Source organism: Chlorocebus sabaeus, chromosome 19 (genome assembly GCF_047675955.1).
Source record: "Chlorocebus sabaeus isolate Y175 chromosome 19, mChlSab1.0.hap1, whole genome shotgun sequence".
Classification (NCBI taxonomy): Eukaryota; Metazoa; Chordata; class Mammalia; order Primates; family Cercopithecidae; genus Chlorocebus; species Chlorocebus sabaeus.
Genome location: NC_132922.1, coordinates 12,646,634 through 12,669,426, shown reverse-complemented (window position 1 = coordinate 12,669,426; position 22,793 = coordinate 12,646,634). Strand labels below are relative to the sequence as shown.

The 22,793-nt window shown below is 51.2% G+C and overlaps 1 protein-coding gene across 4 annotated transcripts in view; it reads right to left on the bottom strand.

Moving 5' to 3' along the window:
• The window catches only part of PLA2G6 (phospholipase A2 group VI), a 71,911-nt gene extending 61,052 nt beyond the window's left edge, over positions 1-10,859 (bottom strand). For 2 of the 4 annotated variants that reach the window (XM_038007448.2, XM_038007450.2), the window contains exon 1: positions 10,791-10,859. The gene's annotated coding sequence lies outside the window, so the exon portion shown is untranslated. Of the gene's footprint in view, positions 1-10,671 lie in introns of all 4 variants that reach the window. The other 2 variants (XM_038007447.2, XM_038007449.2) reach the window with 1 other exon arrangement.
• Positions 10,860-22,793: the final 11,934 nt, after the last annotated feature.

The following is a 22,793-nucleotide window of genomic DNA, read 5'->3' as shown; positions in this document are numbered from 1 at the left end:
CCAGGCATGGTGGTGCATGCCTGTAATCCCAGCTACTCAGGAGGCTGAGGCAGGAGAATTGCTTGAACCTGGGAGGCGGAGGTTGCGGTGAGCCGAGATCGTACCATTGCACTCCAGCCTGGGCAACAAGAGCGAAAGTCCATCTCAAAATAAAATAAAATAAAATAATAAAAGATTATAACAACTCAAGAAAAGTTTGCAGTGTCCTGTCACAAGGCTCAGTGACATCTCTCAATGATGTCTATCTGGAATGTTCTTCCTCTCCTTTTCTGTCTGAGAAAGCCCTGATCCTTCTTCAAATCCAAGCTTGGTTCTCATGGTTCTCACCTCCTTCTTAAAAATGTTTTTGTTGGCCAGGCGCGGTGGCTCAAGCCTGTAATTCCAGCACTTTGGGAGGCCGAGACGGGTGGATCATGAGGTCAGGAGATCAAGACCATCCTGGCTAACATGGTGAAACCCCGTCTCTACTAAAAAAATACAAAAAACTAGCCGGGCGTGGTGGTGGGTGCCTGTAGTCCCAGCTACTTGGGAGGCTGAGGCAGGAGAATGGCGTAAACCAGGGAGGCAGAGCTTGCAGTGAGCTGAGATCTGGCCACTGCACTCCAGCCTGGGCGACAGAGCAAGACTTCATCTCAAAAAAAAAAAAAAAAAATTTTTTGTTGTTGTTGTTCTGAAACAGGGTCTGGCTCTGTTGCCCAGGCTGGAGTACAGTGGCTCAATCATGGCTCACTGCAGCCTCTACCTCCTTCCACCTCAGCCTCCTGAGTAGCTAGGACTACAGGTGTGTACCAACCACCATGCCTAGGTAATTTCTTCAAAAAAATTTTTATAGAGGCTAGGCATGGTGGCTCATGCCTGTAATCCCAGCACTTTGGGAGGCTGAGGCGGGCGGATCACTTGAGGTCAGGAATTTGAGACCAGCCTGACCAACATGGTGAAACTCCGTCTCTACTAAAAATGCAAAAAAATTAGCTGGGCATGGTGGTGGACACCTATAATCTCAGCTACTTGGGAGGCTGAGGCAGGAGAATAGCTTGAGTCCAGGAGGTGGAGGTTGCAGTGAGCTGAGATAGCACACTGCACTCCAACCTGGGTGACAGGGTAAAGACTCTGTCTCAGAAAAAAAAAAAAAAAAAATTTATAAAGACAGGGTCTCACCATGTTGCTCACGCTGGTCTTGAATGCCTGGGTTCAAGCGATCTGCCTGCCTCGGCCTCTCAAAGTACTGGGATTACAGGTGTGAGTCACCGTGCCTGGCCTAAAATGTTCTTGATACACCATTGCCGGACGCCAGGTTCTCTCTCCTTGCTCTGGGCTCTCCCTCACTTTAAACACATCTGTCCTATCACACCCCAGAACGTTACAACTGCCCCTCCTGCCAGACTGTAAGCTTCGTCATCCTCCTACCAAACACTCTGGTGCATCTTTCTGGCACCATCCTGAAAGCTTTCTGTACATTAATCATTTTGTCTGCACAACCACTCTATGAACTGGTTACTATTATTATCCTCATTTTACATATGAGAACACCAAAGAACGGAGGGGTAAACTCACGGGCCCAGGGTCACCCAGCTAGTGGGTGGAGCAGTGAAAGCTGGCGCCCAGCTGGGCTGGCCCAGAGTCTAAGTTTCTCAAAGGCAGCTGCTCGTCTTTTCATCTCCGTCCACAAGCTTGGCTCACAGGAAGTTTGTCAAAACAAAAATTTAACCGAGTAAATGTTATGCATAGAAAAAACAAAGACTGATAGAAAACAAACCAAGATAGACTGACAGAAAACATGCCATTGAATAGATGAGGGTGCTGGGTTTATGGGCTTTTTTTTTTTTTCTTTTCCTTATTTTCCAGATGCTATGTAAAGCGATTATAGTTTTCAAAGGAAGTAACAGTGTAGGCTGAGCCTCTGGGGGCTGCAGCCGGGAAGATGGGGACCCGTGGGGCTCAGGCCTGGCCTGGAAGAGCGGCAGAGAGGCGCCCCCAAGGATGGGCCTGCAGAGACCTGGAGGGGTGCTCCCAGGAAAGGCAGAGTCAAGAGCATCCAGCACCCATGAGCCTCAGGTTAAGGGAGAAAGCCAACAGAGGTGCAGTGACATCAAAGAAAGATTCCACACCCCCAGAGAGTCTCCTTCCTCAATGCCCCAGCCTGCGTCCCCACCACCAGGGCCTGGGGCTGGGGGATGCCTCCCACACACCCACAGCAGTGTGTGGCCACAGAAAGGACAGGCCTGGCTGGCATCCAGCCTTCAGGGTTGGCGGGAGGACGAGATGACGCAATGGAGGGAAGGTGTCTGGGATACAGGCCGACCGTGGGCACACAAACAGTGGCCATTGTTATCACTAGGTGGAAGAAAGGAAATGACAGCCACGGGGCCACATCCTGGAACACTCACAGCATCGCCAACCAGGAAGGCGGCCAGCAGGGAGAAAGTGCTCACACGTGCTTCCTTCTGTCCCCGCCACCCGGACCCCGGAGCCCAGGCTCTTCCCAGCACAGCTGCAAGAGGGGGATGCTGGGTGAGGGCCCCCCAAGTCATGCCTCACTTCGTCTCTCCCCCTGGCTTCTCACAGCCTCCTACCCTTGACCTTCCCGTGGGGTAGACAATCACTTTTCCCTACTGATGACCGGCCCCTCCTGCTCCTCACCTGGGCTTCTCCCTGCACCCCCAGGATGCCCGGGTCACCTGACATAGACCCCACCTCGGCTGCGTCAAGCAGCTCTCCCAAACACCACAAGCAGAAAGACAAAGACCCAAGACCTTTGGTGGTGGGGGTTGACAGTGACAATTCTGCCTGTCCAAGCCAGGCAATTTCCAGGTACCAATCTTGTTCCCCCGCTCAAGGGAAGTCAGATATTTCTGGCCTTTTTCCTTATCTCTGTTCACCCATCCCCTGTCAAAACCAAGTTCGCCTGCTGGGTTCATTCAGGGAAGACTGACAGAGTGTGTGCTGGTGTGAGGCTCCCCTGGAGGAGCTGAAGGGCGGGAGGAACAAATATTATTATCCCATCTCAGAGATCAAGAAACTGAGGCCCAGAGAGGCCCCCAATTGTACATGTTCAAAGGGCAAATTAAGGTAGGGCACAGTGGCTCGCGTCTGTAATCCCAGCACTTTGGGAGGCTGAGGCAGGCAGATCACTTGAGTCCAGGAGTTTGAGATTGGCCTGGGCCACATGGCAAGACCCTGTCTCTACAAAATATAAAATAAAATTAGCTGGGCATGGTGGTGGGTGCCTGTGGTCCCAGCTACTTGGGAGGCTAAGGCGAGAAGATCATTTGAGCCCAGGAGGTCGAGACTACAGTGAGCCAAGATTGTACCACTGCACTCCAGCCTGGGCAACAGAGCAAGACCTTGTCTCAAAAACAAAACAAAACAAAGGGCAAATTAAAGCTGATGTCCACCAAAAAAGAAAAACAAACAAAGAAACAAAAAACCTTGAGTGGGAACAGAGGGAGATTAGAGTCAATGGGAGAATCTCTGATGAGTTCCCTGGAAGTGACTACCTGGGTTCATAAAACAAATAGTCACTGTAGAGACTCAAGCCCAGTCCCTGTTTCGCTGAGTACACAGTCCCCTGGGGGAAGGGCCGCTAAAGGAGATGACTTCTGAGCTGAACTTTCCAGGAAGAATAGGAGTTTGCCAGCAGGGGAAATGGCGAGAGGCCTTCACAGCGGATGAAGCAGATCAGAACACGGGGGAAGGCAGAGATCGGGGGCTTGCATGGCCCACCCGTGAACAGTGAGTATTTTCATGGGGACTGGATGGCTGGAGAGGGGAACATGCCGAGAGGAGGGGCCGTGGTTAGTGCTGTGATCAGTGTGAACACAGGTCACCCGGAGTCACTGGTCCAGCGGGTGCTATGTCAGTCATGCCCCTAGTCATGCCCAGGGAAGCTCCTCTTACGATGAGGAGCCAAGCCCCGGAAGAGGTGCAGTAGAGGACAGGGACCAACAGGGTCGCTCACGGCGGGTGGTGAGGGAGAAGTCAGTCCCAAAAATCTGGTTCCTCCTCAGCCACAAATTCCCTGAAGGACCCTGGGCAGGTCTCAGGCACGAGAGGAGCGGTCCCTGCCCTCTGGTGGTTGTTGTCTCCTGCAGCCGCCAGGACTGGGCAGTCCCCTCTCCTCCCCTTTGGAAGGTCTGTGTGAAAACTGCTTTTCTGGAGTGAAAGGGGCCTGCGCTTGCGTCCTCCCTGGAAGGCTCTCTCCCGTTCCTGCTGGAGCCCCTGCTCATCCTTCAAGGCCCAGCTGCCCGCTCTGAATACTCAGAGCACCAGAGCTCCCTTCCAGCCTGCATGGTACCTGACCCAGCCTGACACCCCTCCGTGCCCACTGTACGATGCAAATCCCGCTGCAGGTGTCCCTGCTGATCCTGGCCAGTGGCGCCCCATGACCTCCCAGGGAAAGCCCAGACTCCAGTATCCATGACAGCTGGCCCGACTCACCCCTCCAGCTCATCCTCACCTCTACTCCAGCCACGCTGCACCATCGATCCTCCCAGAACATGTCAAACTCACGTCTCAGTGCACCGGGGGATACCGCACATATACTCCATCAGCTTAGTCCGTCCTCCCCACTTTCTTAACCTGAGTGTCTGCTCCATAAAGGACAAATGAATAAATCTCTTCTTGTCGATCAAGATTCAGCTCAGGTGCCATCTCCTGCGAAAATTCATACCTGCCCCTCCGCCCCGCAGCCTGGTGTGCCTGCCCCTTCTCCCCAGCACCCCACACCACCCAGGGCCCAGCCCACAGGAACATACACCATGTGAGAATGGGGGTGCATCTGTTGGCTTGGGCTGCCCACCCCACCCGCTTTGATTTGTTTCCCTAAGCACCTAGCATGATGTTCCCCACAGTGGGTGTTTAATAAATGTTTGGTGAATGAATGAATGAGAATGAATGAATTACAAGCCCACAGGGCCAGCACCTCTGAAGTCCCTGGACACACTTTATTCCCTTGAAGGTGATAACAGGGATCACACACACTGTTCCCACCCACTCTGAGCTGCCAGGCTCCTCTCCACAATGGATATGGAAATATCATGCTCAAATCCCACCAGTGGCTAAAGGCCCCCAAGGGGTTCGCTCCTCCACTGGGAGAACCTGTATCCAGCACCTGCACTGCTTCAGGAGTGGCCCTAAGTGATTGGACTAATCCCTCCCCAGGCTTCAGTCTGGAAAGCTCAACTTTATATATAGTCAGGGTGCTTAGGCTGAGCTCACTCCTAGTCCAAGCAGGAAAGACTCCAAGCCTTCTGCTTCCTTCTTGACTAAGCTGAGAGCAAAGGAGCCGGACAGCTGCCCGAGAGGTGCGTGACAGGAACCCACAGGCAGCAGGCCAGGAAGCAGACCTCACGGCTTGGCCACGTGGGGGATTCCGGGAGCACACACACAACTGCCCAAGGTGGAAATCAGGCCTCACGAGCCCCAGCTGCTGACGATAGGATGTCCCATGATTGGAACAACTGCTGGATGGTCCTGGCAGCAGAACCTGGCAGCAGTGACACCCTCCTGAGCACCCTCCTCCCACCCAGTCAAGACAGAGCAGGCCGAAAACTCAGGGTCTGCTCAGAGTGCCAAGCTGCCCTGACTTCCTTCCTGCAGCTCCCACCATCTGTGCCACCCAGCATGTGGGCATGCCATCACACACTGGCCTCCGGCCTCTCACAAGGCCACCATGCTTCATGGTTGGCAAAGGGTCTCACGCTTGTTATCTACCTCCAAGCTCACAAAGAAACAGGGAAGGTGCAGCCGGGTGCACACCTGTAATCCCAACAATTTGGGAGGGCGAGACGGGCAGATCACCTGAGGTCAGGAGTTCAAGACCAGCCTGGCCAATGTGGTGAGAAAGAAACCCCATCTCTACTAAAAATACAAAAAAAAAAAATTAGCCTGGCGTGGTGATGGGTGCCTATAATCACAGCTATTTGGGAGGCTGAAACAGGAGAATCCTTGAACCTGAGAGGCAGAGGCTGCAGTGAGCCGAGATCACGCCACTGCACTAAAGCTTGGATGACAGAGTGAGACTCCGTCTCAAAAAAAAAAGAAAAAAAGAAACAAGGAAGGTGCGATCATTCTCCCTGTTTGGCATGTGGGGAAATCGAGGCCCCAAGAGAGGAAATGGGGTGGCAGGTGGCGGGGGGCGGGTGCCTGCCTGTGTCCTCTGACTCTTAACAGCACTAGGCAAAGGGCTGGTCACACACCAGGTGCTCAATCCGTGGGTGGGAAAACACTGAAGGAACACACAGGTCATGTCAGCTCCCATCTGAGCCTCTGGACATCCAAGGCAGCCTCCCAGCAAATATCCCCGCAAATGTTCCCTCTGACCCCAGCTCGCTCCAGCCTCTTCCCTCAGTTAGTGGCGAGTGGAAAAGGGCTAGATCCCATCCCCTCACACCCCATCAGCACTGGTTGCCCAGCACCCACAGGGCACCAGATGCTGCCCAGCACCCACAGGGCACTAGATGACTCAGCACTGGTTCAGGTGAATTGCCACTTTTTTTTTTCTGAGACGGAGTTTTGCTCTTGTTGCCCAAGTTGGAGTGCAATGGCACGATCCTGGCTCAGTGCAACCTCTGCCTCCCGGGTTCAAGCAATTCTCCTGCCTCAGATTCCATAGTAGGCGCGCGCCACCATGCCTGGCTAATTTTTTGTATTTTTAGTAGAAACAGAGTTTCACCATGTTAACCAGGCTGGTCTTGAATCTTGACCTCAGGTGATCCACCCACCTCACCTCCCAAAGTGCTGGGATTACAGGTGTGAGCCACTGCACCTGGCCGAATTGCTACATTTAACCCTCCAAACACCTGTAAGAAAATGTCCAGGTCTCTCCACATTACACAGGAAACTGGGACACAGGTTACACAATCTGCCAGGATCTGAACCCAATTAGCCGGAATCCGGAGCATCAGGCTCTTAATCCTCAAACTGCCTTCAGGAGAAAGCTGAAAGAAAGTGGCTGAGCGAGGCTTGCTCTACAGGCTCCTGGATTCCAAAAGGCTTGTCTCAAATGCACTGCTGCTCACGTGAGCCAGAGCAAAGTGTCCTCTCACAAAAGGAAAAAGCATCTCTTTCACTCACTCAGCTTGGCTGCACCACAGCTGGGAGCAAACTGCCCCAAAACTGTCACTGGAGCTCCCAAGCACATGAGACAAGGGTGACTTTAAGAGATCTTTGGGCTGGTGGCACGGTACAGTGTGGCCCATGTTATGACTCACTCCACAAATATTTACTGAGCTGGATTGTGGCAGGCATTGTTCTAACCGCTGAGGATACAACCGTAAACAAAACAGACTGGTCTGGCACGGTAGTTCACTCCTATAATCCCAGCACTTTAGGAGGCTGAGGAAGGAGGATCACTTAAGCTCAAGACTTTGAGACCAGTCTGGGTAATACAGCGAGACCTCATCTCTACAAAAATTTAAAAATTACCCAGGCATGGTGTCTCTCATGCCTGTAAGTCCCAGCTACTAAGGTGGCCGAGGTGGGAGGACTGCTTAAGTCCAGGAGGTCGAGGCCGCAGTGAGCTGTGATTGTGTCACTGCAATCCAGCCTCGGCGACAGCTAGACCGTCTTAAAACAGAACACGGCAGGGTGTAGTGGCTCACATCTGTAATCCCAGAAGTTTGGGAGGCTGAGGAGGGTGGACCACTTGAGGTCAGGAGTTCAAGACCAGCCTGGCCAACATAGTGAAACCCCATCTCTACCAAAAAACACAAAAATTAGCTGGGTGTGGTGGCGTGAGCCTGTAATTCCAGCTTCCTGGGAGACTGAGGTGGGAGAATCACTTGAACCCAGGAGGCAGAGGCTGCAGTGAGCCGAGATCACACCACTGCACTCCAGCCTGGGCGACAGAGTAAGACTCTGTCTCAAAACCAAAATAAACAATCAACCAAAAAAACCCCACAAAATCCCTGACATCCTGGAACTTATATTTTAGACTGAGCTACTAATAATAAAGAAGATTAACAGGTAAAATATATACAAAGGTTTTAGATGCCAATTAACTACTGAAGAGAAAAAACAGGGAATGGCGATAGGAAGTGCTGAGGTGGAGAGTGAAATTTTAGATAGGGCGAGGAGGGAAGTCTTCACCAAGAAATTGATCTTAAATCAATACCTCATGGAGAGAGATGAAAGTCATATGAATATCTAGGCAAAGAGAGCACATGCAAAAGCCCTAGGGCTGGAACACGTTTAGCAAGTTCCAGGAAAAGCAAGGAAGCCAGTTAGATCAGAGAAGCAACAGGGGGCCAGGCGTGTGCCATGAGAGGAGAGGCCACTGCAAAGAAACAACATTTTAACAAGATCGCTCTGGCTGGGTGTGGGGTAAGAAATAGAGAGGCATCAAGGATAATCTCACAGCTCTGACCTGAGCAACTGAATGAATAATACTCCCATTTCCTAAAATGAGAAAGACAGTGGGAGGGACAAGTTTTGGTGAAGGGTAGGGTCAGGGATGGAGAGCAGAACTAACAGGAGCTTAATTCTAAACTCCAAGTTTGAGGCCTGGCACGGTGGCTCACTCCTGTAATCCCAGGACTTTGGGAGCCCAAGGCAGGCGGATCACTTAAGGTCAGGAGTTCGAGACCAGCCTGCCAACATGGTGAAACCCTGTCTCTACAAAAATACAAAAATTAGTTGGGCATGATGAGGGCGCATGCTTGTAATCCCATCTACTCAGGAGGCTGAGGCGGGAGAATCAGCAGGTGGGAGTTGCAGTGAGCCGAGATCGCGCCATGGCATTCCAGCCTGGGTGACAGAGTGAGATTCTGTCTCAAAAAAATAAAAAATAATAAAAATAAATAAATAAATACTTCAAGTTTGAAAAGCCTAAGTTTGACGTGCTGAGTAAGCAACTAGATATTTGAGTCTGTCATTCCATGGAAAGGTCTGGACTGGACCGGGGATATAAATTTGCGGGTTGACAGAATAGAGATGGCACTTGAAGAAATAAGACTGGATGAGATCACCATCCGAAAATGAGAAGAGACATTTAAGACACGACCCTATCAAAATCCACTGTGAAAGACACAGAACATATTCTCCCAGGGAGCCACCCTCTACAAAGTGAAGCTTGTAACACACTCTTCACTGCGGCCCCTTACCTGTTGCCTACCTACTTCCCCCAACACACACCCAACAGATGTGTGCAGACACACACACACACACACACACACACACACACACAGAGTATTTAAATCTCCTTTCTGTATCTCTTACTGATGTCAATCTGCTGAGTAAGAGGGAAACTCCCTTTAGGGGAGTCTGTCATGTTAACAAGAAAGTAACCCATGGAAGGGAGAAAAAGTGTCCTAAGCACTGAGACAACAGTAGCAAAAACCTTACACATCAGGGCAACCACACAGGCTCTGCTGTCAGATTCCAGCTTCAACCTCATCGGTGTGATCTCAAGCAACTCATTAGCCCTCTTTTTCTCATGTGAAGTGAGAATATCATTGGCTACACCAAGGGTAGCCTAGAACATCAGACAGTTCATAAATATTTGTTAGATAAACGATGACTGAATGAACGGTGAAGAGAACATACACAGAAGAGCCTGACTCACAAGGGGTGATCAACAAACATTGCCAAATGATACAATGAAAGACAAGGGACCTTCTGCTCATCCTTCTCTCCTTGTCTTCTCATTCTATCCTTTTCCCTTTCCATTCCTTTCAACCCTGCCTACGACCCAACAGTAAAGTCATGTATTTGTACAGGGCCATACTGGTTATAAAGCTTTACCTTCTACATTTTCTCATTCAAATTTTGAAACTAATGGCAGCCTTATGAGGGCAGGAAGTACAATCCCCCGTCACAGATGAGGAAACTGAGACTTGGACAGGCAACAGCTGCCAAACTCCAGGCAGAGACCGTAACAAAAACAATGCATTCAAAAACAATGCATTCGGCCCAAGGGTGGAGCCTCAACGTTGCCAAACCAAACCTGCCTGACATCCTGTTGGGCGGGTAAGAGGCAGGTGAGGGAAAGACCCGGAAGCTAGGGGGAGGTATTTGTTGGGGTCATGTGGTTAGCCCATTAAAAATATGGCCACAGGTCCCCTTGCCCTGTGCCCTCCCTGTCCCACACCCACGGGCTTGCTCCTGGTCCAGTCCCATGATCACCCGGGTCACATGCTCCCTGTCACCAGCTTCCAAGTCATCTGTGGGAGCAGGAGGTGGACACAGGATTGGGGGTGGGAGACTCTGGGGTGGCCAGGCTGAGGGGAAGGAAGGAGCATGTCGGGGGCAGGTCTGCAGGCACGCGAGAGAGGAAAGGCAGGGAGGAAAGGCAAGAGAAGCAGGGAGTGAGAAATGGGTAGATGCATCACGAAAGGTGGAGACCGAGGTGAAGCGGGGAATCAAGTGAAGTGGGGAGCACTTAGAGGAGCACAGAAAGGAAAATGAGGACGGCCAATGGGGCCTAAAGAGGCACTGAGAGTCGGGGAAAGAGGAGAGATGGAATGACTCGGGAAGTTAGGAATATCGAGGGAGACACACGGAGGAGATTGGAGTACAGGGGAGGAACTCAGGGTCGAAGCTGGGGTCCCTGGAGTCCACAAGTTCGAGATGAGACAAGGGCGGTCTCGGGATGGGAGTTGGGGACGCTGGGGGATGAAAAGATGGAAGGTGGGGGCACTCAGGGAGTCACATAAGGGTCAATGTAGGACATGCCTCAGAATCCGAGACACGAGGAAGATCCACAGGGGGGTCCGCCGGAGATGTAGCAGTCCGTGGCGCGGAGGAAGTTGGGGAAGGTACCCCAGGCCCCGCCCACCTGCGAGGTCACTCACCTCGGCTTACTCAGCACTTCCTCCCACTTCCGCAAACAAACCGGCCTCGGGCCACGTGATGGCCTGACCACCGCTCTCCACCAATCACTGGTGGCCCTGCCCCAGGCCTCCTCTAGGCTCCGCCCCCACGCCCGAGGACGGCGGGAGGCGGGGGTCCGCCATTTTTTTTAACTGCCCAATGGAAGGGGCTCCCTTAGCCGAGGGAGGACGAGCTTTCGGCGGGAGCCAATCCTCGGCGGCGAGACGCGGCCATGTCTGTGCGGGGCGGAAGGTGCACGAGACGGCTCCTTGGCAGTCAAGTTGATGAGGGCCAGGAGTCTCACCCTAGTCCGCTCTCCGCCTCCTAAAGCGGGCAGAGCGTGGAGTCTGAAGTTACTGTTAATGATTGCTCGTAAAGATAAAAATAAAGGCAACAGAGGCATAGGGCATAACAAGGAGGAACCTGTTTTGATTTTTGCCAGGTAGCCTCAAGCCAGGGTTGGCAGATGTAGCATATAAAAAATACGGGATGTTCAGTTACATTTGAATTTCAGCTAAACGGCCAATACTTTTTTTTCCGATAGAACAGAAATTGAGCATAGCTTTTTTATTTTTCACAACTAAGGCCAAACTCCCTAGGGGAATTACCACATATGTCTTTTTTTTTTTTTTTTTTTTTTTTTTTGAGACAGAGTCTCGCTGTGTCTTCCAGGTTGGAGTGCAGTGGCACGATCTCGGCTCACTGCAACCTCAGCCTCCCGGATTCAAGCGGTTCTCCTGCCTCAGCCTCCCGCATAGCTGGGATTACAGGCGCCCGCCACTATGCCCAGCTAATTTTTTGTATTTTTAGTAGAGAAGGGGTTTCACCATGTTGCCCAGGTTGGTCTCGAACTCCTGACCTCAAGTGATCCGCCCACCTCATTCTCCCAAAGTGCTGGGATTACAGGCGTGAACCACCACCCCCGGCTCCTAAATTTTTAACGTAAGTAAAATATACTAAGTATCGTGCTAAAAATGTATGCATTGTTGTCTGGTAACACGCCCTGAGCCAGTCTCAGGAAATACCTTAGCACTTTCAGTAGGAACTTGGGCAAATGGTCTCCGTGAACCTCAGACCCATCATCCAAGAAGTGGGCACAGTAATACAAGGTTGTTGTGACATCTAGAAGTAAATTAGTCCCCATTCGTGCACATAGTGGGATTTCAATAAATAGCAGTTGTTAGGGTGAATAATGCCGATAATGAGATATGTTGCAGAGAAGCCAGGAGACTAGACTTCAGTCACACATCTGCTTCAGACTGAGCAGGTCATGTCTCCTCTCTTCAGCCCACCGGTTTGGTTGGACTTTTTCTTTCCCTAATAATCACCCAACCCTAGGTCTAGAGGAATCTGCCAGACTGCTCTCCATTTACGTGGGAAGTATAGTTGCTGGTATTATTCTTGTGAAAAGAAGTGTGTAGGCCAGGTGCAGTGGATCACACCTATAATCCCAGCAGTTTAGGAGGCTGAGGCGGGTAGATCACTTGAGGTCAGGAGTTTGAGACCAGCCTAACCAACATGGTGAAACCCCATAATTAGCTGGGTGTGCTGGCCATAGTCTGTAATCCCAGCTGCTCAGGAGGCTGAGGCAGGAGAATCGCTTGAACCCGGGAGGAAGAAGTTGCAGTGAGCCAAGGTCGCACCACTGTACTCCAGCCTGTCTCCAAAACAAAAAAAAAGTGTGTTTCCTCCTCAGTCCATCTACAGATATTAGTGCCTAGATAGGGCAGCCAATGCAAATTGCTCAAGATTTAGTTAAGAATCTTCACAGGTTAATGAAATTAACCATCTTAACTAATATCTGTACAGAGCTTCACCAGTTACAAAGTGACTTCACTTCCATCATCTCCTCCTGTCCCCATTTTACAGGTGAGGAAAGTGTTAAAGTAAGATTTAAAATTTGCTTAAGAGGCCAGGCGCGGTGGCTCAAGCCTGTAATCTCAGCACTTTGGGAGGCCGAGACGGGCGGATCACAAGGTCAGGAGATCGAGACCATCCTGGCTAACACGGTGAAACCCCGTCTCTACTAAAAAATACCAAAAAAAAAAAACTAGCCGGGCGAGGTGGCGGGCGCCTGTAGTCCCAGCTACTCAGGAGGCTGAGGCAGGAGAATGGCGTAAACCCGGGAGGTGGGGCTTGCAGTGAGCTGAGATCCAGCCACTGCACTCCAGCCTGGGCGACAGAGCGAGACTCTGTCTAAAAAAAAAAAAAAAAAAAAAAAAATTTGCTTAAGAGTTTCAGCTTGACTGTGCACAGTGGCTCACGCCTATAATCCCAACACTTTGGGAGGCCAAGGTGAGTGGATCACTTGAGCTCAAGAGTTCAAGACCAGCTTGTGCAACATGGAGAAACCTCATCTTTACAAAAAATACAAAAATTATCCAGGTGTGGTGGTGCATGGCTCTGTTCCCAGCTAGTGTGCAGGGGAGGCCGGGGGGTCGAGGATGCAGTGAGCCAAGATCGCTTGCACTCCAGCCTGGGCGACAGAGCGAGACCATGTCTAAAAAAAAAAAAGAAAAGAAAAAAGAGTTTCAGCTTGAAGTGGAGAGAAAAGGATAAAGACTCAGAGTTCTCAATGAAAATATCTTGCCCTCCACATCCCAAACAAGCAAAGTTAGAGTGATGGTTATCAAGGAGCTTGCAAAAAAGGCCATGCATTTCACCCACAGCCAAGCAATCTTTCCTGAGAAAAACCACAGGGGCAACATGCGGTGTCCCGTTCTTCAACAAACACCCACCTTTGCATTCAGGATTCTGCAAAGCACATTTGGAAATGCAGACACACAGGTGAATCTGAAATGCAGAAAAGGGCCGGGCGCGGTGGCTCATGCCTATAATCCCAACACTTTGGGAGGCTGAGGCAGATGGATTACCTGAGGTCAGGAGTTCGAGACCATCCTGACCAACATGGTGAAACCCCCTGTCTACAAAAAATACAAAAAAATTAGCCAGGCATGGTGGCAGGCACCTGTAATTCCAGCTACTGGAGAGGCTGAGGCAGGAGAATCGCTTGAATCCAGGAGGTGGAGGTTGCAGTGAACCAAGATCACACCACTGCACTCCAGCCTGGGTGACAGAGTGAGACTCTGTCTCAAAAAATAAATAGACCAGGCGCGGTGACTTACACCTGTAATCCCAACACTTTGGGAGGCCGAGACACGTGGATCACGGGGTCAGGAGATCAAGACCATCCTGGCTAACATGGTGAAACCCTGCCTCTACTAAAAATACAAAAAATTAGCCAGGCACGGTGGCATGCGCCTGTAATCCCAGCCACTTAGGAGGCTGAGGCAGGAGAATCACTTGAACCCAGGAGGCGGAGGTTGCAGTGAGCCGAGATCGCGCCACTGCACTCCAGCCTGGGCGACGGAGCAAGACCCCGTCTCAATAAATAAATAAATAAATAAATAGATAGACAATAAAATTCAGAAAAGGCCAAGGGAGGCTGGATCAATTGTTGGAAACAAAGATCCACAGAAGACATTCACAAAATAGACTCTCAGTACCTGATGAAGTGAAGTATCCCTTCCCTAGGTATTTCTGGTGGAAACTATTTAACGAGTAGATAAATCAAAAGATGGAATGGAGGGGATTATTAGATAGCACTGAATGAGCAAGTAAAGGGATGGGGCAAGTAAGCACGAGGGAGTGGGTTCTGTAGAGCTAGCGGATGGAGCTGCTAGCAGTTAAAGTCAAAGTAACTTCTCCTGAGGTGCTGCGCTAGGCTCCTCCCATGCAACAGGGAGGGCGTCTGCCCTCTAAGCCCAGAGCACAGAGGGTCAGACTAGACTAGTCCCTTCCTTCAAGGAGCTACATGGAAATCTAACTAACATGCTAAGGGTGCAATGTTACACCTTTTACTTTTTTTTTTTTTTTTTTTGAGACAGTCTCACTCTATCCCCCAGGCTGGAGCGCAGTGGCGTGATCTCGGTTCACTGCAACCTCCACCTCCCGGGTCCTAACCAATTCTCCTGCCTCAGCCTCCCGAGTAGCTGGAATTACAGGTGTGCGCCCCCACGCCTGGCTAATTTTTGTATTTCTAGTAAAGACGGAGTTTCGTCATGTTGGCCAGGCTGGTCTCAAACTCCTGACCTCAGGGGATCCACCTGCCTTGGCCTCCCAAAGTGCTGGGATTACAGGTGTGAGCCACCGCCCCCAGCCGACCTCTTACTTTTTGATCCTTGCAACAGCCCTGTGATGTAGTACTGTCATCCCCACTTTGTAGTTGAAGAGAATGAGGTTCCACAAGGGAAAATTATCCCCAGAGTTGCCAATGAGAGGCAGTGCCAGTTGCCGGTGTCAATGAGAGGCAGAACCAGAATCAGCACCTGTCTTGTCTTTTCTCTCTGCAAACTCTAGGCGCACTCATTATGTGCCAGGCAGTGTTCTTGGTGCTGAGGAAACTGCACTGAACAAAACAGACAAAAATCCCTGCCTTTGTGCTGCTCACATCCTGGTGGGGAAAGACACAGAATGAACTAGATAGAGAGGGAAACAGAGAGTGTGTTTTGCTAATGTCTTTGAGTGAGGTGTCATCACGTCAGCATGTTACATTCAAAGCACCTTAACTGTGGGATCTGTGCTTGTGTATTTGAATACCTTTGCACTTGCGCTAGTCCCTCCATTATCTGTGTGAACTTTTTTTTTTGAGACCGGGTCTGGCTCTGTCACCCAAGCTGGAGTGCAATGGGGTGATCTTGGCTGACTGCAACCTCCGCCTCCTGGGCTCAAGTGATCCTCCCATCTCAATGTCCTGAGTAGCTGGGACTACAGGTTCAGGACACTATGACTTTTTTTTTTTTTTTTTTTTTTTTTGGTAGAGTCTGGTTTTCGCCATGTAGTGTAGGCTGGTCTCGAACACTTAGCCTCAAGCATTCTGCCTGCCTCAGCCTCCCAAAGTGCAGGAATTACAGGCATGAATCACCGTGCTTGGCCTGAACTTTTTTTTTTTTTTTTGAGACGGAGTCTTGCTCTGTCACCCAGGCTGGAGTGCAGTGGCGCAATCTCAGCTCACTGCAAGCTCTGCCTCCCGGGTTGACGTCATTCTCCTGCCTCAGCCTCCCGAGTAGCTGGGACTACAGGCAGCCGCCACCACACCCGGCTAATTTTTTGTATTTTTTAGTGGAGACAGGGTTTCATTGTGTTAGCCAGGATGGTCTCGATCTTCTGACCTCGTGATCTGCCCACCTCGGCCTCCCAGAGTGCTGGGATTACAGGCGTGAGCCACCGTGCCCAGCCGGCCTGAACATTTTTATAATTAAAAAGTTGGAGGAGGCTAGGCACAATGGCTCACGCCTGTAATCTCAGCACTTTGGGAGGCTGAGGCAGGTAGTTCACTTGAGGTCAAGACCAGCCTGGCCAACATGGTGAAACCCCATCTCTACTAAAAATATAAAAATTAGCTGGGCGTGGCAGCTGGCACCTGTAATCCCAGCTACACGGGAGGCTGAGGCAGGAGAATAGCTTGAACCCGGAAGGTGGAGGTTGCAATGAGCCAAGATCTTGCCACTGCACTCCAGCCTGGGCGACAGAAGGAGACTCTGCCTCAAAACAAAACAAAACAAAAAGTTGGGGGAATACGTAGTGAGTTAGAGGGTGAGGAGTGCTGGGGAGTAAACACAGGAAAGAGAGACCCGGGAGCGTCGCAGTTTTAACTAGACTGGCCAGGAAAAACGTTAGAAGGAAGATAATTAAATAAAGACCTGATGGAGGCGAAGGAGTGAGCTACGTGGACAACCAGGAAAAGAGTGTTCCAGATGGAGCAAGAACAAAGGCCCTGAGGCAGGAGCCCGCCTGGCTTGTTTTAAGAGGAAAAGCAAGGAGGCTATTATAGCTTTGTATTGGAGTACAGAGAGCCCGTGTGGGTGTAGTAGGCAATAACGTTGAGGTTAAAAGGATATTGGGAGTAGAACTTGTAGGACATTGGAAACCATTTTAAGACTTTGGCTTTCAATCTCAGGGCAATAGGGAACCATGAGGGGTTTTTTAGCAGAGGAGTGACCAGAATGAATTTACACTTTAACAGCTTATGTCTGTTCAGTGAGAATAGAGTGTAAGGGAAGGCAGAGGCTGGGGGACCAGTGAGAAGGCTATCGTAGAAATCCATGGCCGGGCAGGGTGGCTCATGCCTGTAATCCCAGCACTTTGGGAGGCCGAGACAGGCAGATCACAAGGTCAGGAGTTCAAGACCAACCTGGCCAAGATGGTGAAAGCCCCCATCTCTACTAAAAATACAAAAATTACCCAGGCATGGTGGCAGGCGCCTGTAATCCCAGCTACTCGGGAGGCTGAGGCAGAGAATTGCTTGAACCCGGGAGGCAGAGACTGCAGTGAGCTGAGATAGTGCCATTGCACTCCAGCCTGCCAGCCTGGGCAACAGAGTGAGACTTCATCTCAAAAAAAAAAAAAAGAAAAAGAAAAAAGAAAAGAAAAGAAAAGAAAAGAAAAAGAAAGAAAAAAGAAATCCAGCTGAGAGATAATGGTCTGACCAGCAGCACATGTAATCATCACAGCTATAGGTTCATTACAGTCCAGGTTTGTGTTACGATAAAATACGTAAGCCATTGCTAGAAGGCATTGTTAAACTCCTTCCTGTGGGACGCTTTTGAGATTATTCTTGAGCAGGAGTGGGCAAACTATCCTGCCTGCCACCTGTTTCTGTAAACAAGTGTTATTGGAACACAGCCACACCATTTGTTTACACACGTTTCTGCTTTCTGCAGTGGGAGAGTTGAGTAATCATGACAGATACCTCATGGCCCACAAAGCCTGGAATATTTCTCTCTGGCCCTTTACAGAAAAAAAATTTACCCACCTCTGATCTTAAATTGGATGTCAAAGATTAAATAGGAGTTTGCCAGCTGGATTAGGAAAGAGAACATTCTAGGTGGAAGGAACTGTGTGAGCAAAAGTCAATACCATGAGATTGTGTGGATTGTTTGGGGACCTGCAAGGGATTGAGTACTGCTGAAACCTGGTGTGTGAGCAGGAGGACAGTCCCCAGAGGCCATCTAGAAAGAGTCTCCCCGTAATCCCAGCACTTTGGGAGCACAAGGCAGGTGGCTCGCTTGAGCCCAGGAGTTCGAACCCAGCCTGGGCAACATAGCGAGACTCTCATCTCTACAAAAATTTTAAAAATTAGCCAGGTGTGGTGGTGCATGCCTGTAGTCCCAGCTACTTCAGAAGGCTGGGACAGGAGGATTGCTTGAGCCCCAGCCTCCCAAGAGAAGGGAGGTTGTAGTGAGCTATGATTGCGCTGCTGCAATCCAGCTTGGGTGGCTTAGTGAGACCCTGTCTCAAAATAAGAAAGAAAGGGCTGGTGCAGTGGCTCACGTCTGTAATCCCAGCACTTTGGGAGGTGAAGCAGGCAGATCACTTGAGGTCAGGAGTTCAAGACCAGCCTGGACAACATGACGAAACCCCCATATCTACTAAAACTACAAAAAATTAGCTGGGCGTGGTGGCCGGTGCCTGTAGTCCCAGCTACTCTACTTGGGAAGCTGAGGCACGAGAATCACCTGAACCCAGGGGCAGAGGTTACTATGAGCTGACATCACACCACGGCACTCCAGCCTGGGCGACAGAGCGAGACTCCGTCTCAAAAAATATATATAAAAGAAAAAAAAAAAAAGAATAGAAAGAGTTTTGAGTGCCAGGCCAAGGAGGCAGACCTTGTCCCACAAGCAGTGGGTGCCCTGGAAGGTTGGGGCCAGGAAGCAATGTGGAAAAATCCTGCTGCTGCCATGGGAGAGGTGATGGGAAGGTGCGGAGCCCACAAGGCAGCTGTGCATGATTATGCTAATTATATGGCTTCTGACTTGGTGAGCGGGACATCAGGGCTTGTGCCCTCCACAGGAGGGAAGTGGACTCCTCAGGAGGTGACCTGAGCTGTGAGGCAGCAGCCATGTGTGTTTCCATCCCAAGGGCAAAAGCCAGGCCTGGTCAGGAAAGGCGGGATTTCCCTACTCTGAGAGAACCTCAGCCCAGTTCAGGAGCTCACAGGACAGACTGTGGGCTGAGAAGAAGCTGGTTCTCAGGAACAGGGAACCAGGAAGCTTCACAAGGAAGCTGGCTTAAACCTGAATACTGAAGGATGGTGAAGGATGGAGAAGGATGGAGAGGGATAGAGAGGGATGGAGAGGGATGGAGAGGGATGGTGAGGGATGGAGAGGGATGGTGAGGGATGGAGAGGGATGGGGAGGGATGGGGAGGGATGGTGGGGGATGGTGGGGGATGGAGAGGGATGGAGAGGGATGGTGAGGGATGGTGAGGGATGGAGAGGGATGGAGAGGGATGGAGAGGGATGGAGAGGGATGGTGAGGGATGGTGAGGGATGGAGAGGGATGGAGAGGGATGGAGAGGGATGGAGAGGGATGGTGAGGGATGGAGAGGGATGGAGAGGGATGGAGAGGGATGGTGGGGGATGGAGAGGGATGGAGAGGGATGGAGAGGGATGGTGAGGGATGGAGAGGGATGGAGAGGGATTGGAGAGGGATGGTGAGGGATGGAGAGGGATGGAGAGGGATGGTGAGGGATGGTGGGGGATGGAGAGGGATTGGAGAGGGATGGTGGGGGATGGAGAGGGATGGAGAGGGATGGAGAGGGATGGAGAGGGATGGAGAGGGATGGTGGGGGATGGAGAGGGATGGTGAGGGATGGTGAGGGATGGAGAGGGATGGTGAGGGATGGAGAGGGATGGTGAGGGATGGGGAGGGATGGAGAGGGATGGTGGGGGATGGTGAGGGATGGAGAGGGATGGAGAGGGATGGAGAGGGATGGAGAGGGATGGTGAGGGATGGTGAGGGATGGAGAGGGATGGTGAGGGATGGTGGGGGATGGAGAGGGATGGAGAGGGATGGTGAGGGATGGAGAGGGATGGAGAGGGATGGTGAGGGATGGTGGGGGATGGAGAGGGATGGTGAGGGATGGAGAGGGATGGTGAGTGATGGTCGGGGATGGAGAGGGATGGAGAGGGATGGTGAGGGATGGAGAGGGATGGTGAGGGATGGAGAGGGATGGAGAGGGATGGAGAGGGATGGTGAGTGATGGTGGAGGATGGTGAGGGATGGAGAGGGATGGTGAGGGATGGAGAGGGATGGAGAGGGATGGTGGGGGATGGTGAGGGATGGAGAGGGATGGAGAGGGATGGAGAGGGATGGTGAGGGATGGTGAGGGATGGAGAGGGATGGTGAGTGATGGTGGGGGATGGAGAGGGATGGAGAGGGATGGTGAGGGATGGAGAGGGATGGAGAGGGATAGTGAGGGATGGTGGGGGATGGTGAGGGATGGAGAGGTATGGTGAGTGATGGTGGGGGATGGAGAGGGATGGAGAGGGATGGTGAGGGATGGAGAGGGATAGTGAGGGATGGTGAGGGATGGAGAGGGATGGTGAGGGATGGAGAGGGATGGTGAGGGATGGAGAGGGATGGTGAGTGATGGTGGGGGATGGAGAGGGATGGAGAGGGATGGTGAGGGATGGAGAGGGATGGAGAGGGATAGTGAGGGATGGTGGGGGATGGTGAGGGATGGAGAGGTATGGTGAGTGATGGTGGGGGATGGAGAGGGATGGAGAGGGATGGTGAGGGATGGAGAGGGATAGTGAGGGATGGTGAGGGATGGAGAGGGATGGTGAGGGATGGAGAGGGATGGTGAGGGATGGAGAGGGATGGTGAGGGATGGTGAGGGATGAAGAGGGATGGTGAGGGATGGTGAGGGATGGAGAGGGATGGAGAGGGATGGTGAGTGATGGTGGGGGATGGAGAGGGATGGTGGGGGATGGAGAGGGATGTTGACGGATGAAGAGGGATGGTGGGAGATGGAGAGAGATGGTGGGGGATGGAGAAGGATGGAGAGAGATGGTGGGGGATGGAGAAGGATGGAGAGGGATGGTGAGGGATGGGGAGGGATGGTGCGGGATAGAGAGGGATGGTGAGGGATGGAGAGGGATGGTGAGGGATGGAGAGGGATGGTGAGGGATGGAGAGGGATGGTGAGGGATGGTGGGGGATGGTGAGGGATGGAGAGGGATGGTGAGGGATGGAGAGGGATGGTGAGGGATGGAGAGGGATGGTGAGGGATGGAGAGGGATGGTGAGGGATGGAGAGGGATGGTGAGGGATGGAGAGGGATGGTGAGGGATGGAGAGGGATGGTGAGGGATGGACAGGGATGGTAAGGGATGGAGAGGGATGGTGGGGGATGGTAGGGGATGGTGAGGGATGGTGAAGGATGGTGAAGGACAGTGAGGATTGGAGAGGCTGAGCAGGGGTATTTCAGGTAAAGATGCAGGGTGTGTGCCAAGCCTCCCAGGATGGGGGCATCTAATGTGGAGTTCTTGAGGGTCAGAGTATGCAAGCTGTTAATCCCTTTGTCCCTTCTCTTGTGCTTCTCGTCCTCATTTCTGTTTTATCAGCCATTAATTATGAAATACCTGCTATGTGCATGACCTTACTCTTTTTTTTTTGACTCAAAGCCTCGCTGTGTCGCCAGGCTGGAGTGCAGTGGCACAATCTCGGTTCATTGCAACCTCTTCCTCCCGGGTTCAAGAGATTCTCCTGCCTCAGCCTCCAGAGTGGCTGGGACTACAGGTGCGTGCCACCACACCTGGCTAATTTTTGTATTTTTAGTAGACACTGGGTTTCACTGTGTTGTCCAGGATGGTCTCAATCCTACCTGCCTCGGCCTCCCAAGAAGTGCTGGGATTACAGGCGTGAGCCACTGCACCTGGCCGGCCTTACGCTTAGTATGGTGGGGACACTAAAACATCTCTATTCTTGTCCTCAGGGCTCACAATTTAATACAAGCTTGTCTCAAATATACAGATAATAGTTTATTGTGAAAAAGCACTGGAATATAAAGGCAAATATATTTTTCCATATCATCACATATTCTATGGTCTGAATGTGTGTATCACCCCAAAATACTTTTTGTTTATTTATTTTTGAGATAGAGTCTTGCTCCATCACTGAGGCCGGAGTACAGTGGCGTGATCTCGGCTCACTGAAACCTCCGCCTCCTGGGATCAAATGATTCTCCTGCCTCAGCCTCCCCGAGTAGCTGGAATTACAGGTGCCCGCCACCATGCCCAACTAATTTTTGTATTTTTAGTAGAGATGGGGTTTCACCATGTTGGCAAGGCTGGTCTCGAACACCTGACCTCAAGCCATCTGCTTACCTCAGCCTCCCAAAGTGCTGGGATTACAGGGGTTAGCCACTGTGCCCAGCCCCTATCTTTTTTTTTTTTTTTTTTTTGAGACAGAGTCTCGCTCTGTCACCCAGGCTGTAGTGCAGTGGCTCAAACATGGCTCACTGCACACTTGATTTCCTGGGCCCAAGCAATCCTCCCGCCTCAGCCTCTCAAGTAGCAGGAACCACGGAAGAACAGCACCACACCTGGCTAATTTTTAAAAAAATTTTTGTAGAGGTGGGTCTTGCTATGTTGCCCCAGCTGGTCTTGAATTCCTGGGCTCAAGCAATCCTCCTGCCTTGGCCTCCCAAAGTCCTGATATTACAGGTGTGAGCCACCACGCCCAGCCCTGATGATCCTCTTTTATGTCCCAGGGGTTCCTGAAATTCTACTGCAAATCACACATTCATGAGTAGGCTGAATCACCGTGCCCCTGGGATGCAATGGTAATAAAGGGGAATTGCAGTGGTCTCCAGAGAATCAATCCATGTTTGGCTGCCCTGCCATAGCGTTATGCAGGGTATGAGGGCAATCAGTGATATAAACACAGTCCCCACTGTCAGGGAGCCAAAGGACCTTGTAGGATCAAGGTCCCCAACCTTTTTGGCACCAGGAACTGGTTTTGTGAAAGACAATTTTTCCACGGAGCTGGGGGATGGTTTGGGAATGATTCAAGTCCATTACGTTGATTGTGCACTTTACTTCTATTATTATTACATTGTAATACATAATGAAATAATTATACAACTCATCACAACATAGAATCAGTGGGAGCCCTGAGCTGGTTTTCCTGCAACTAGAT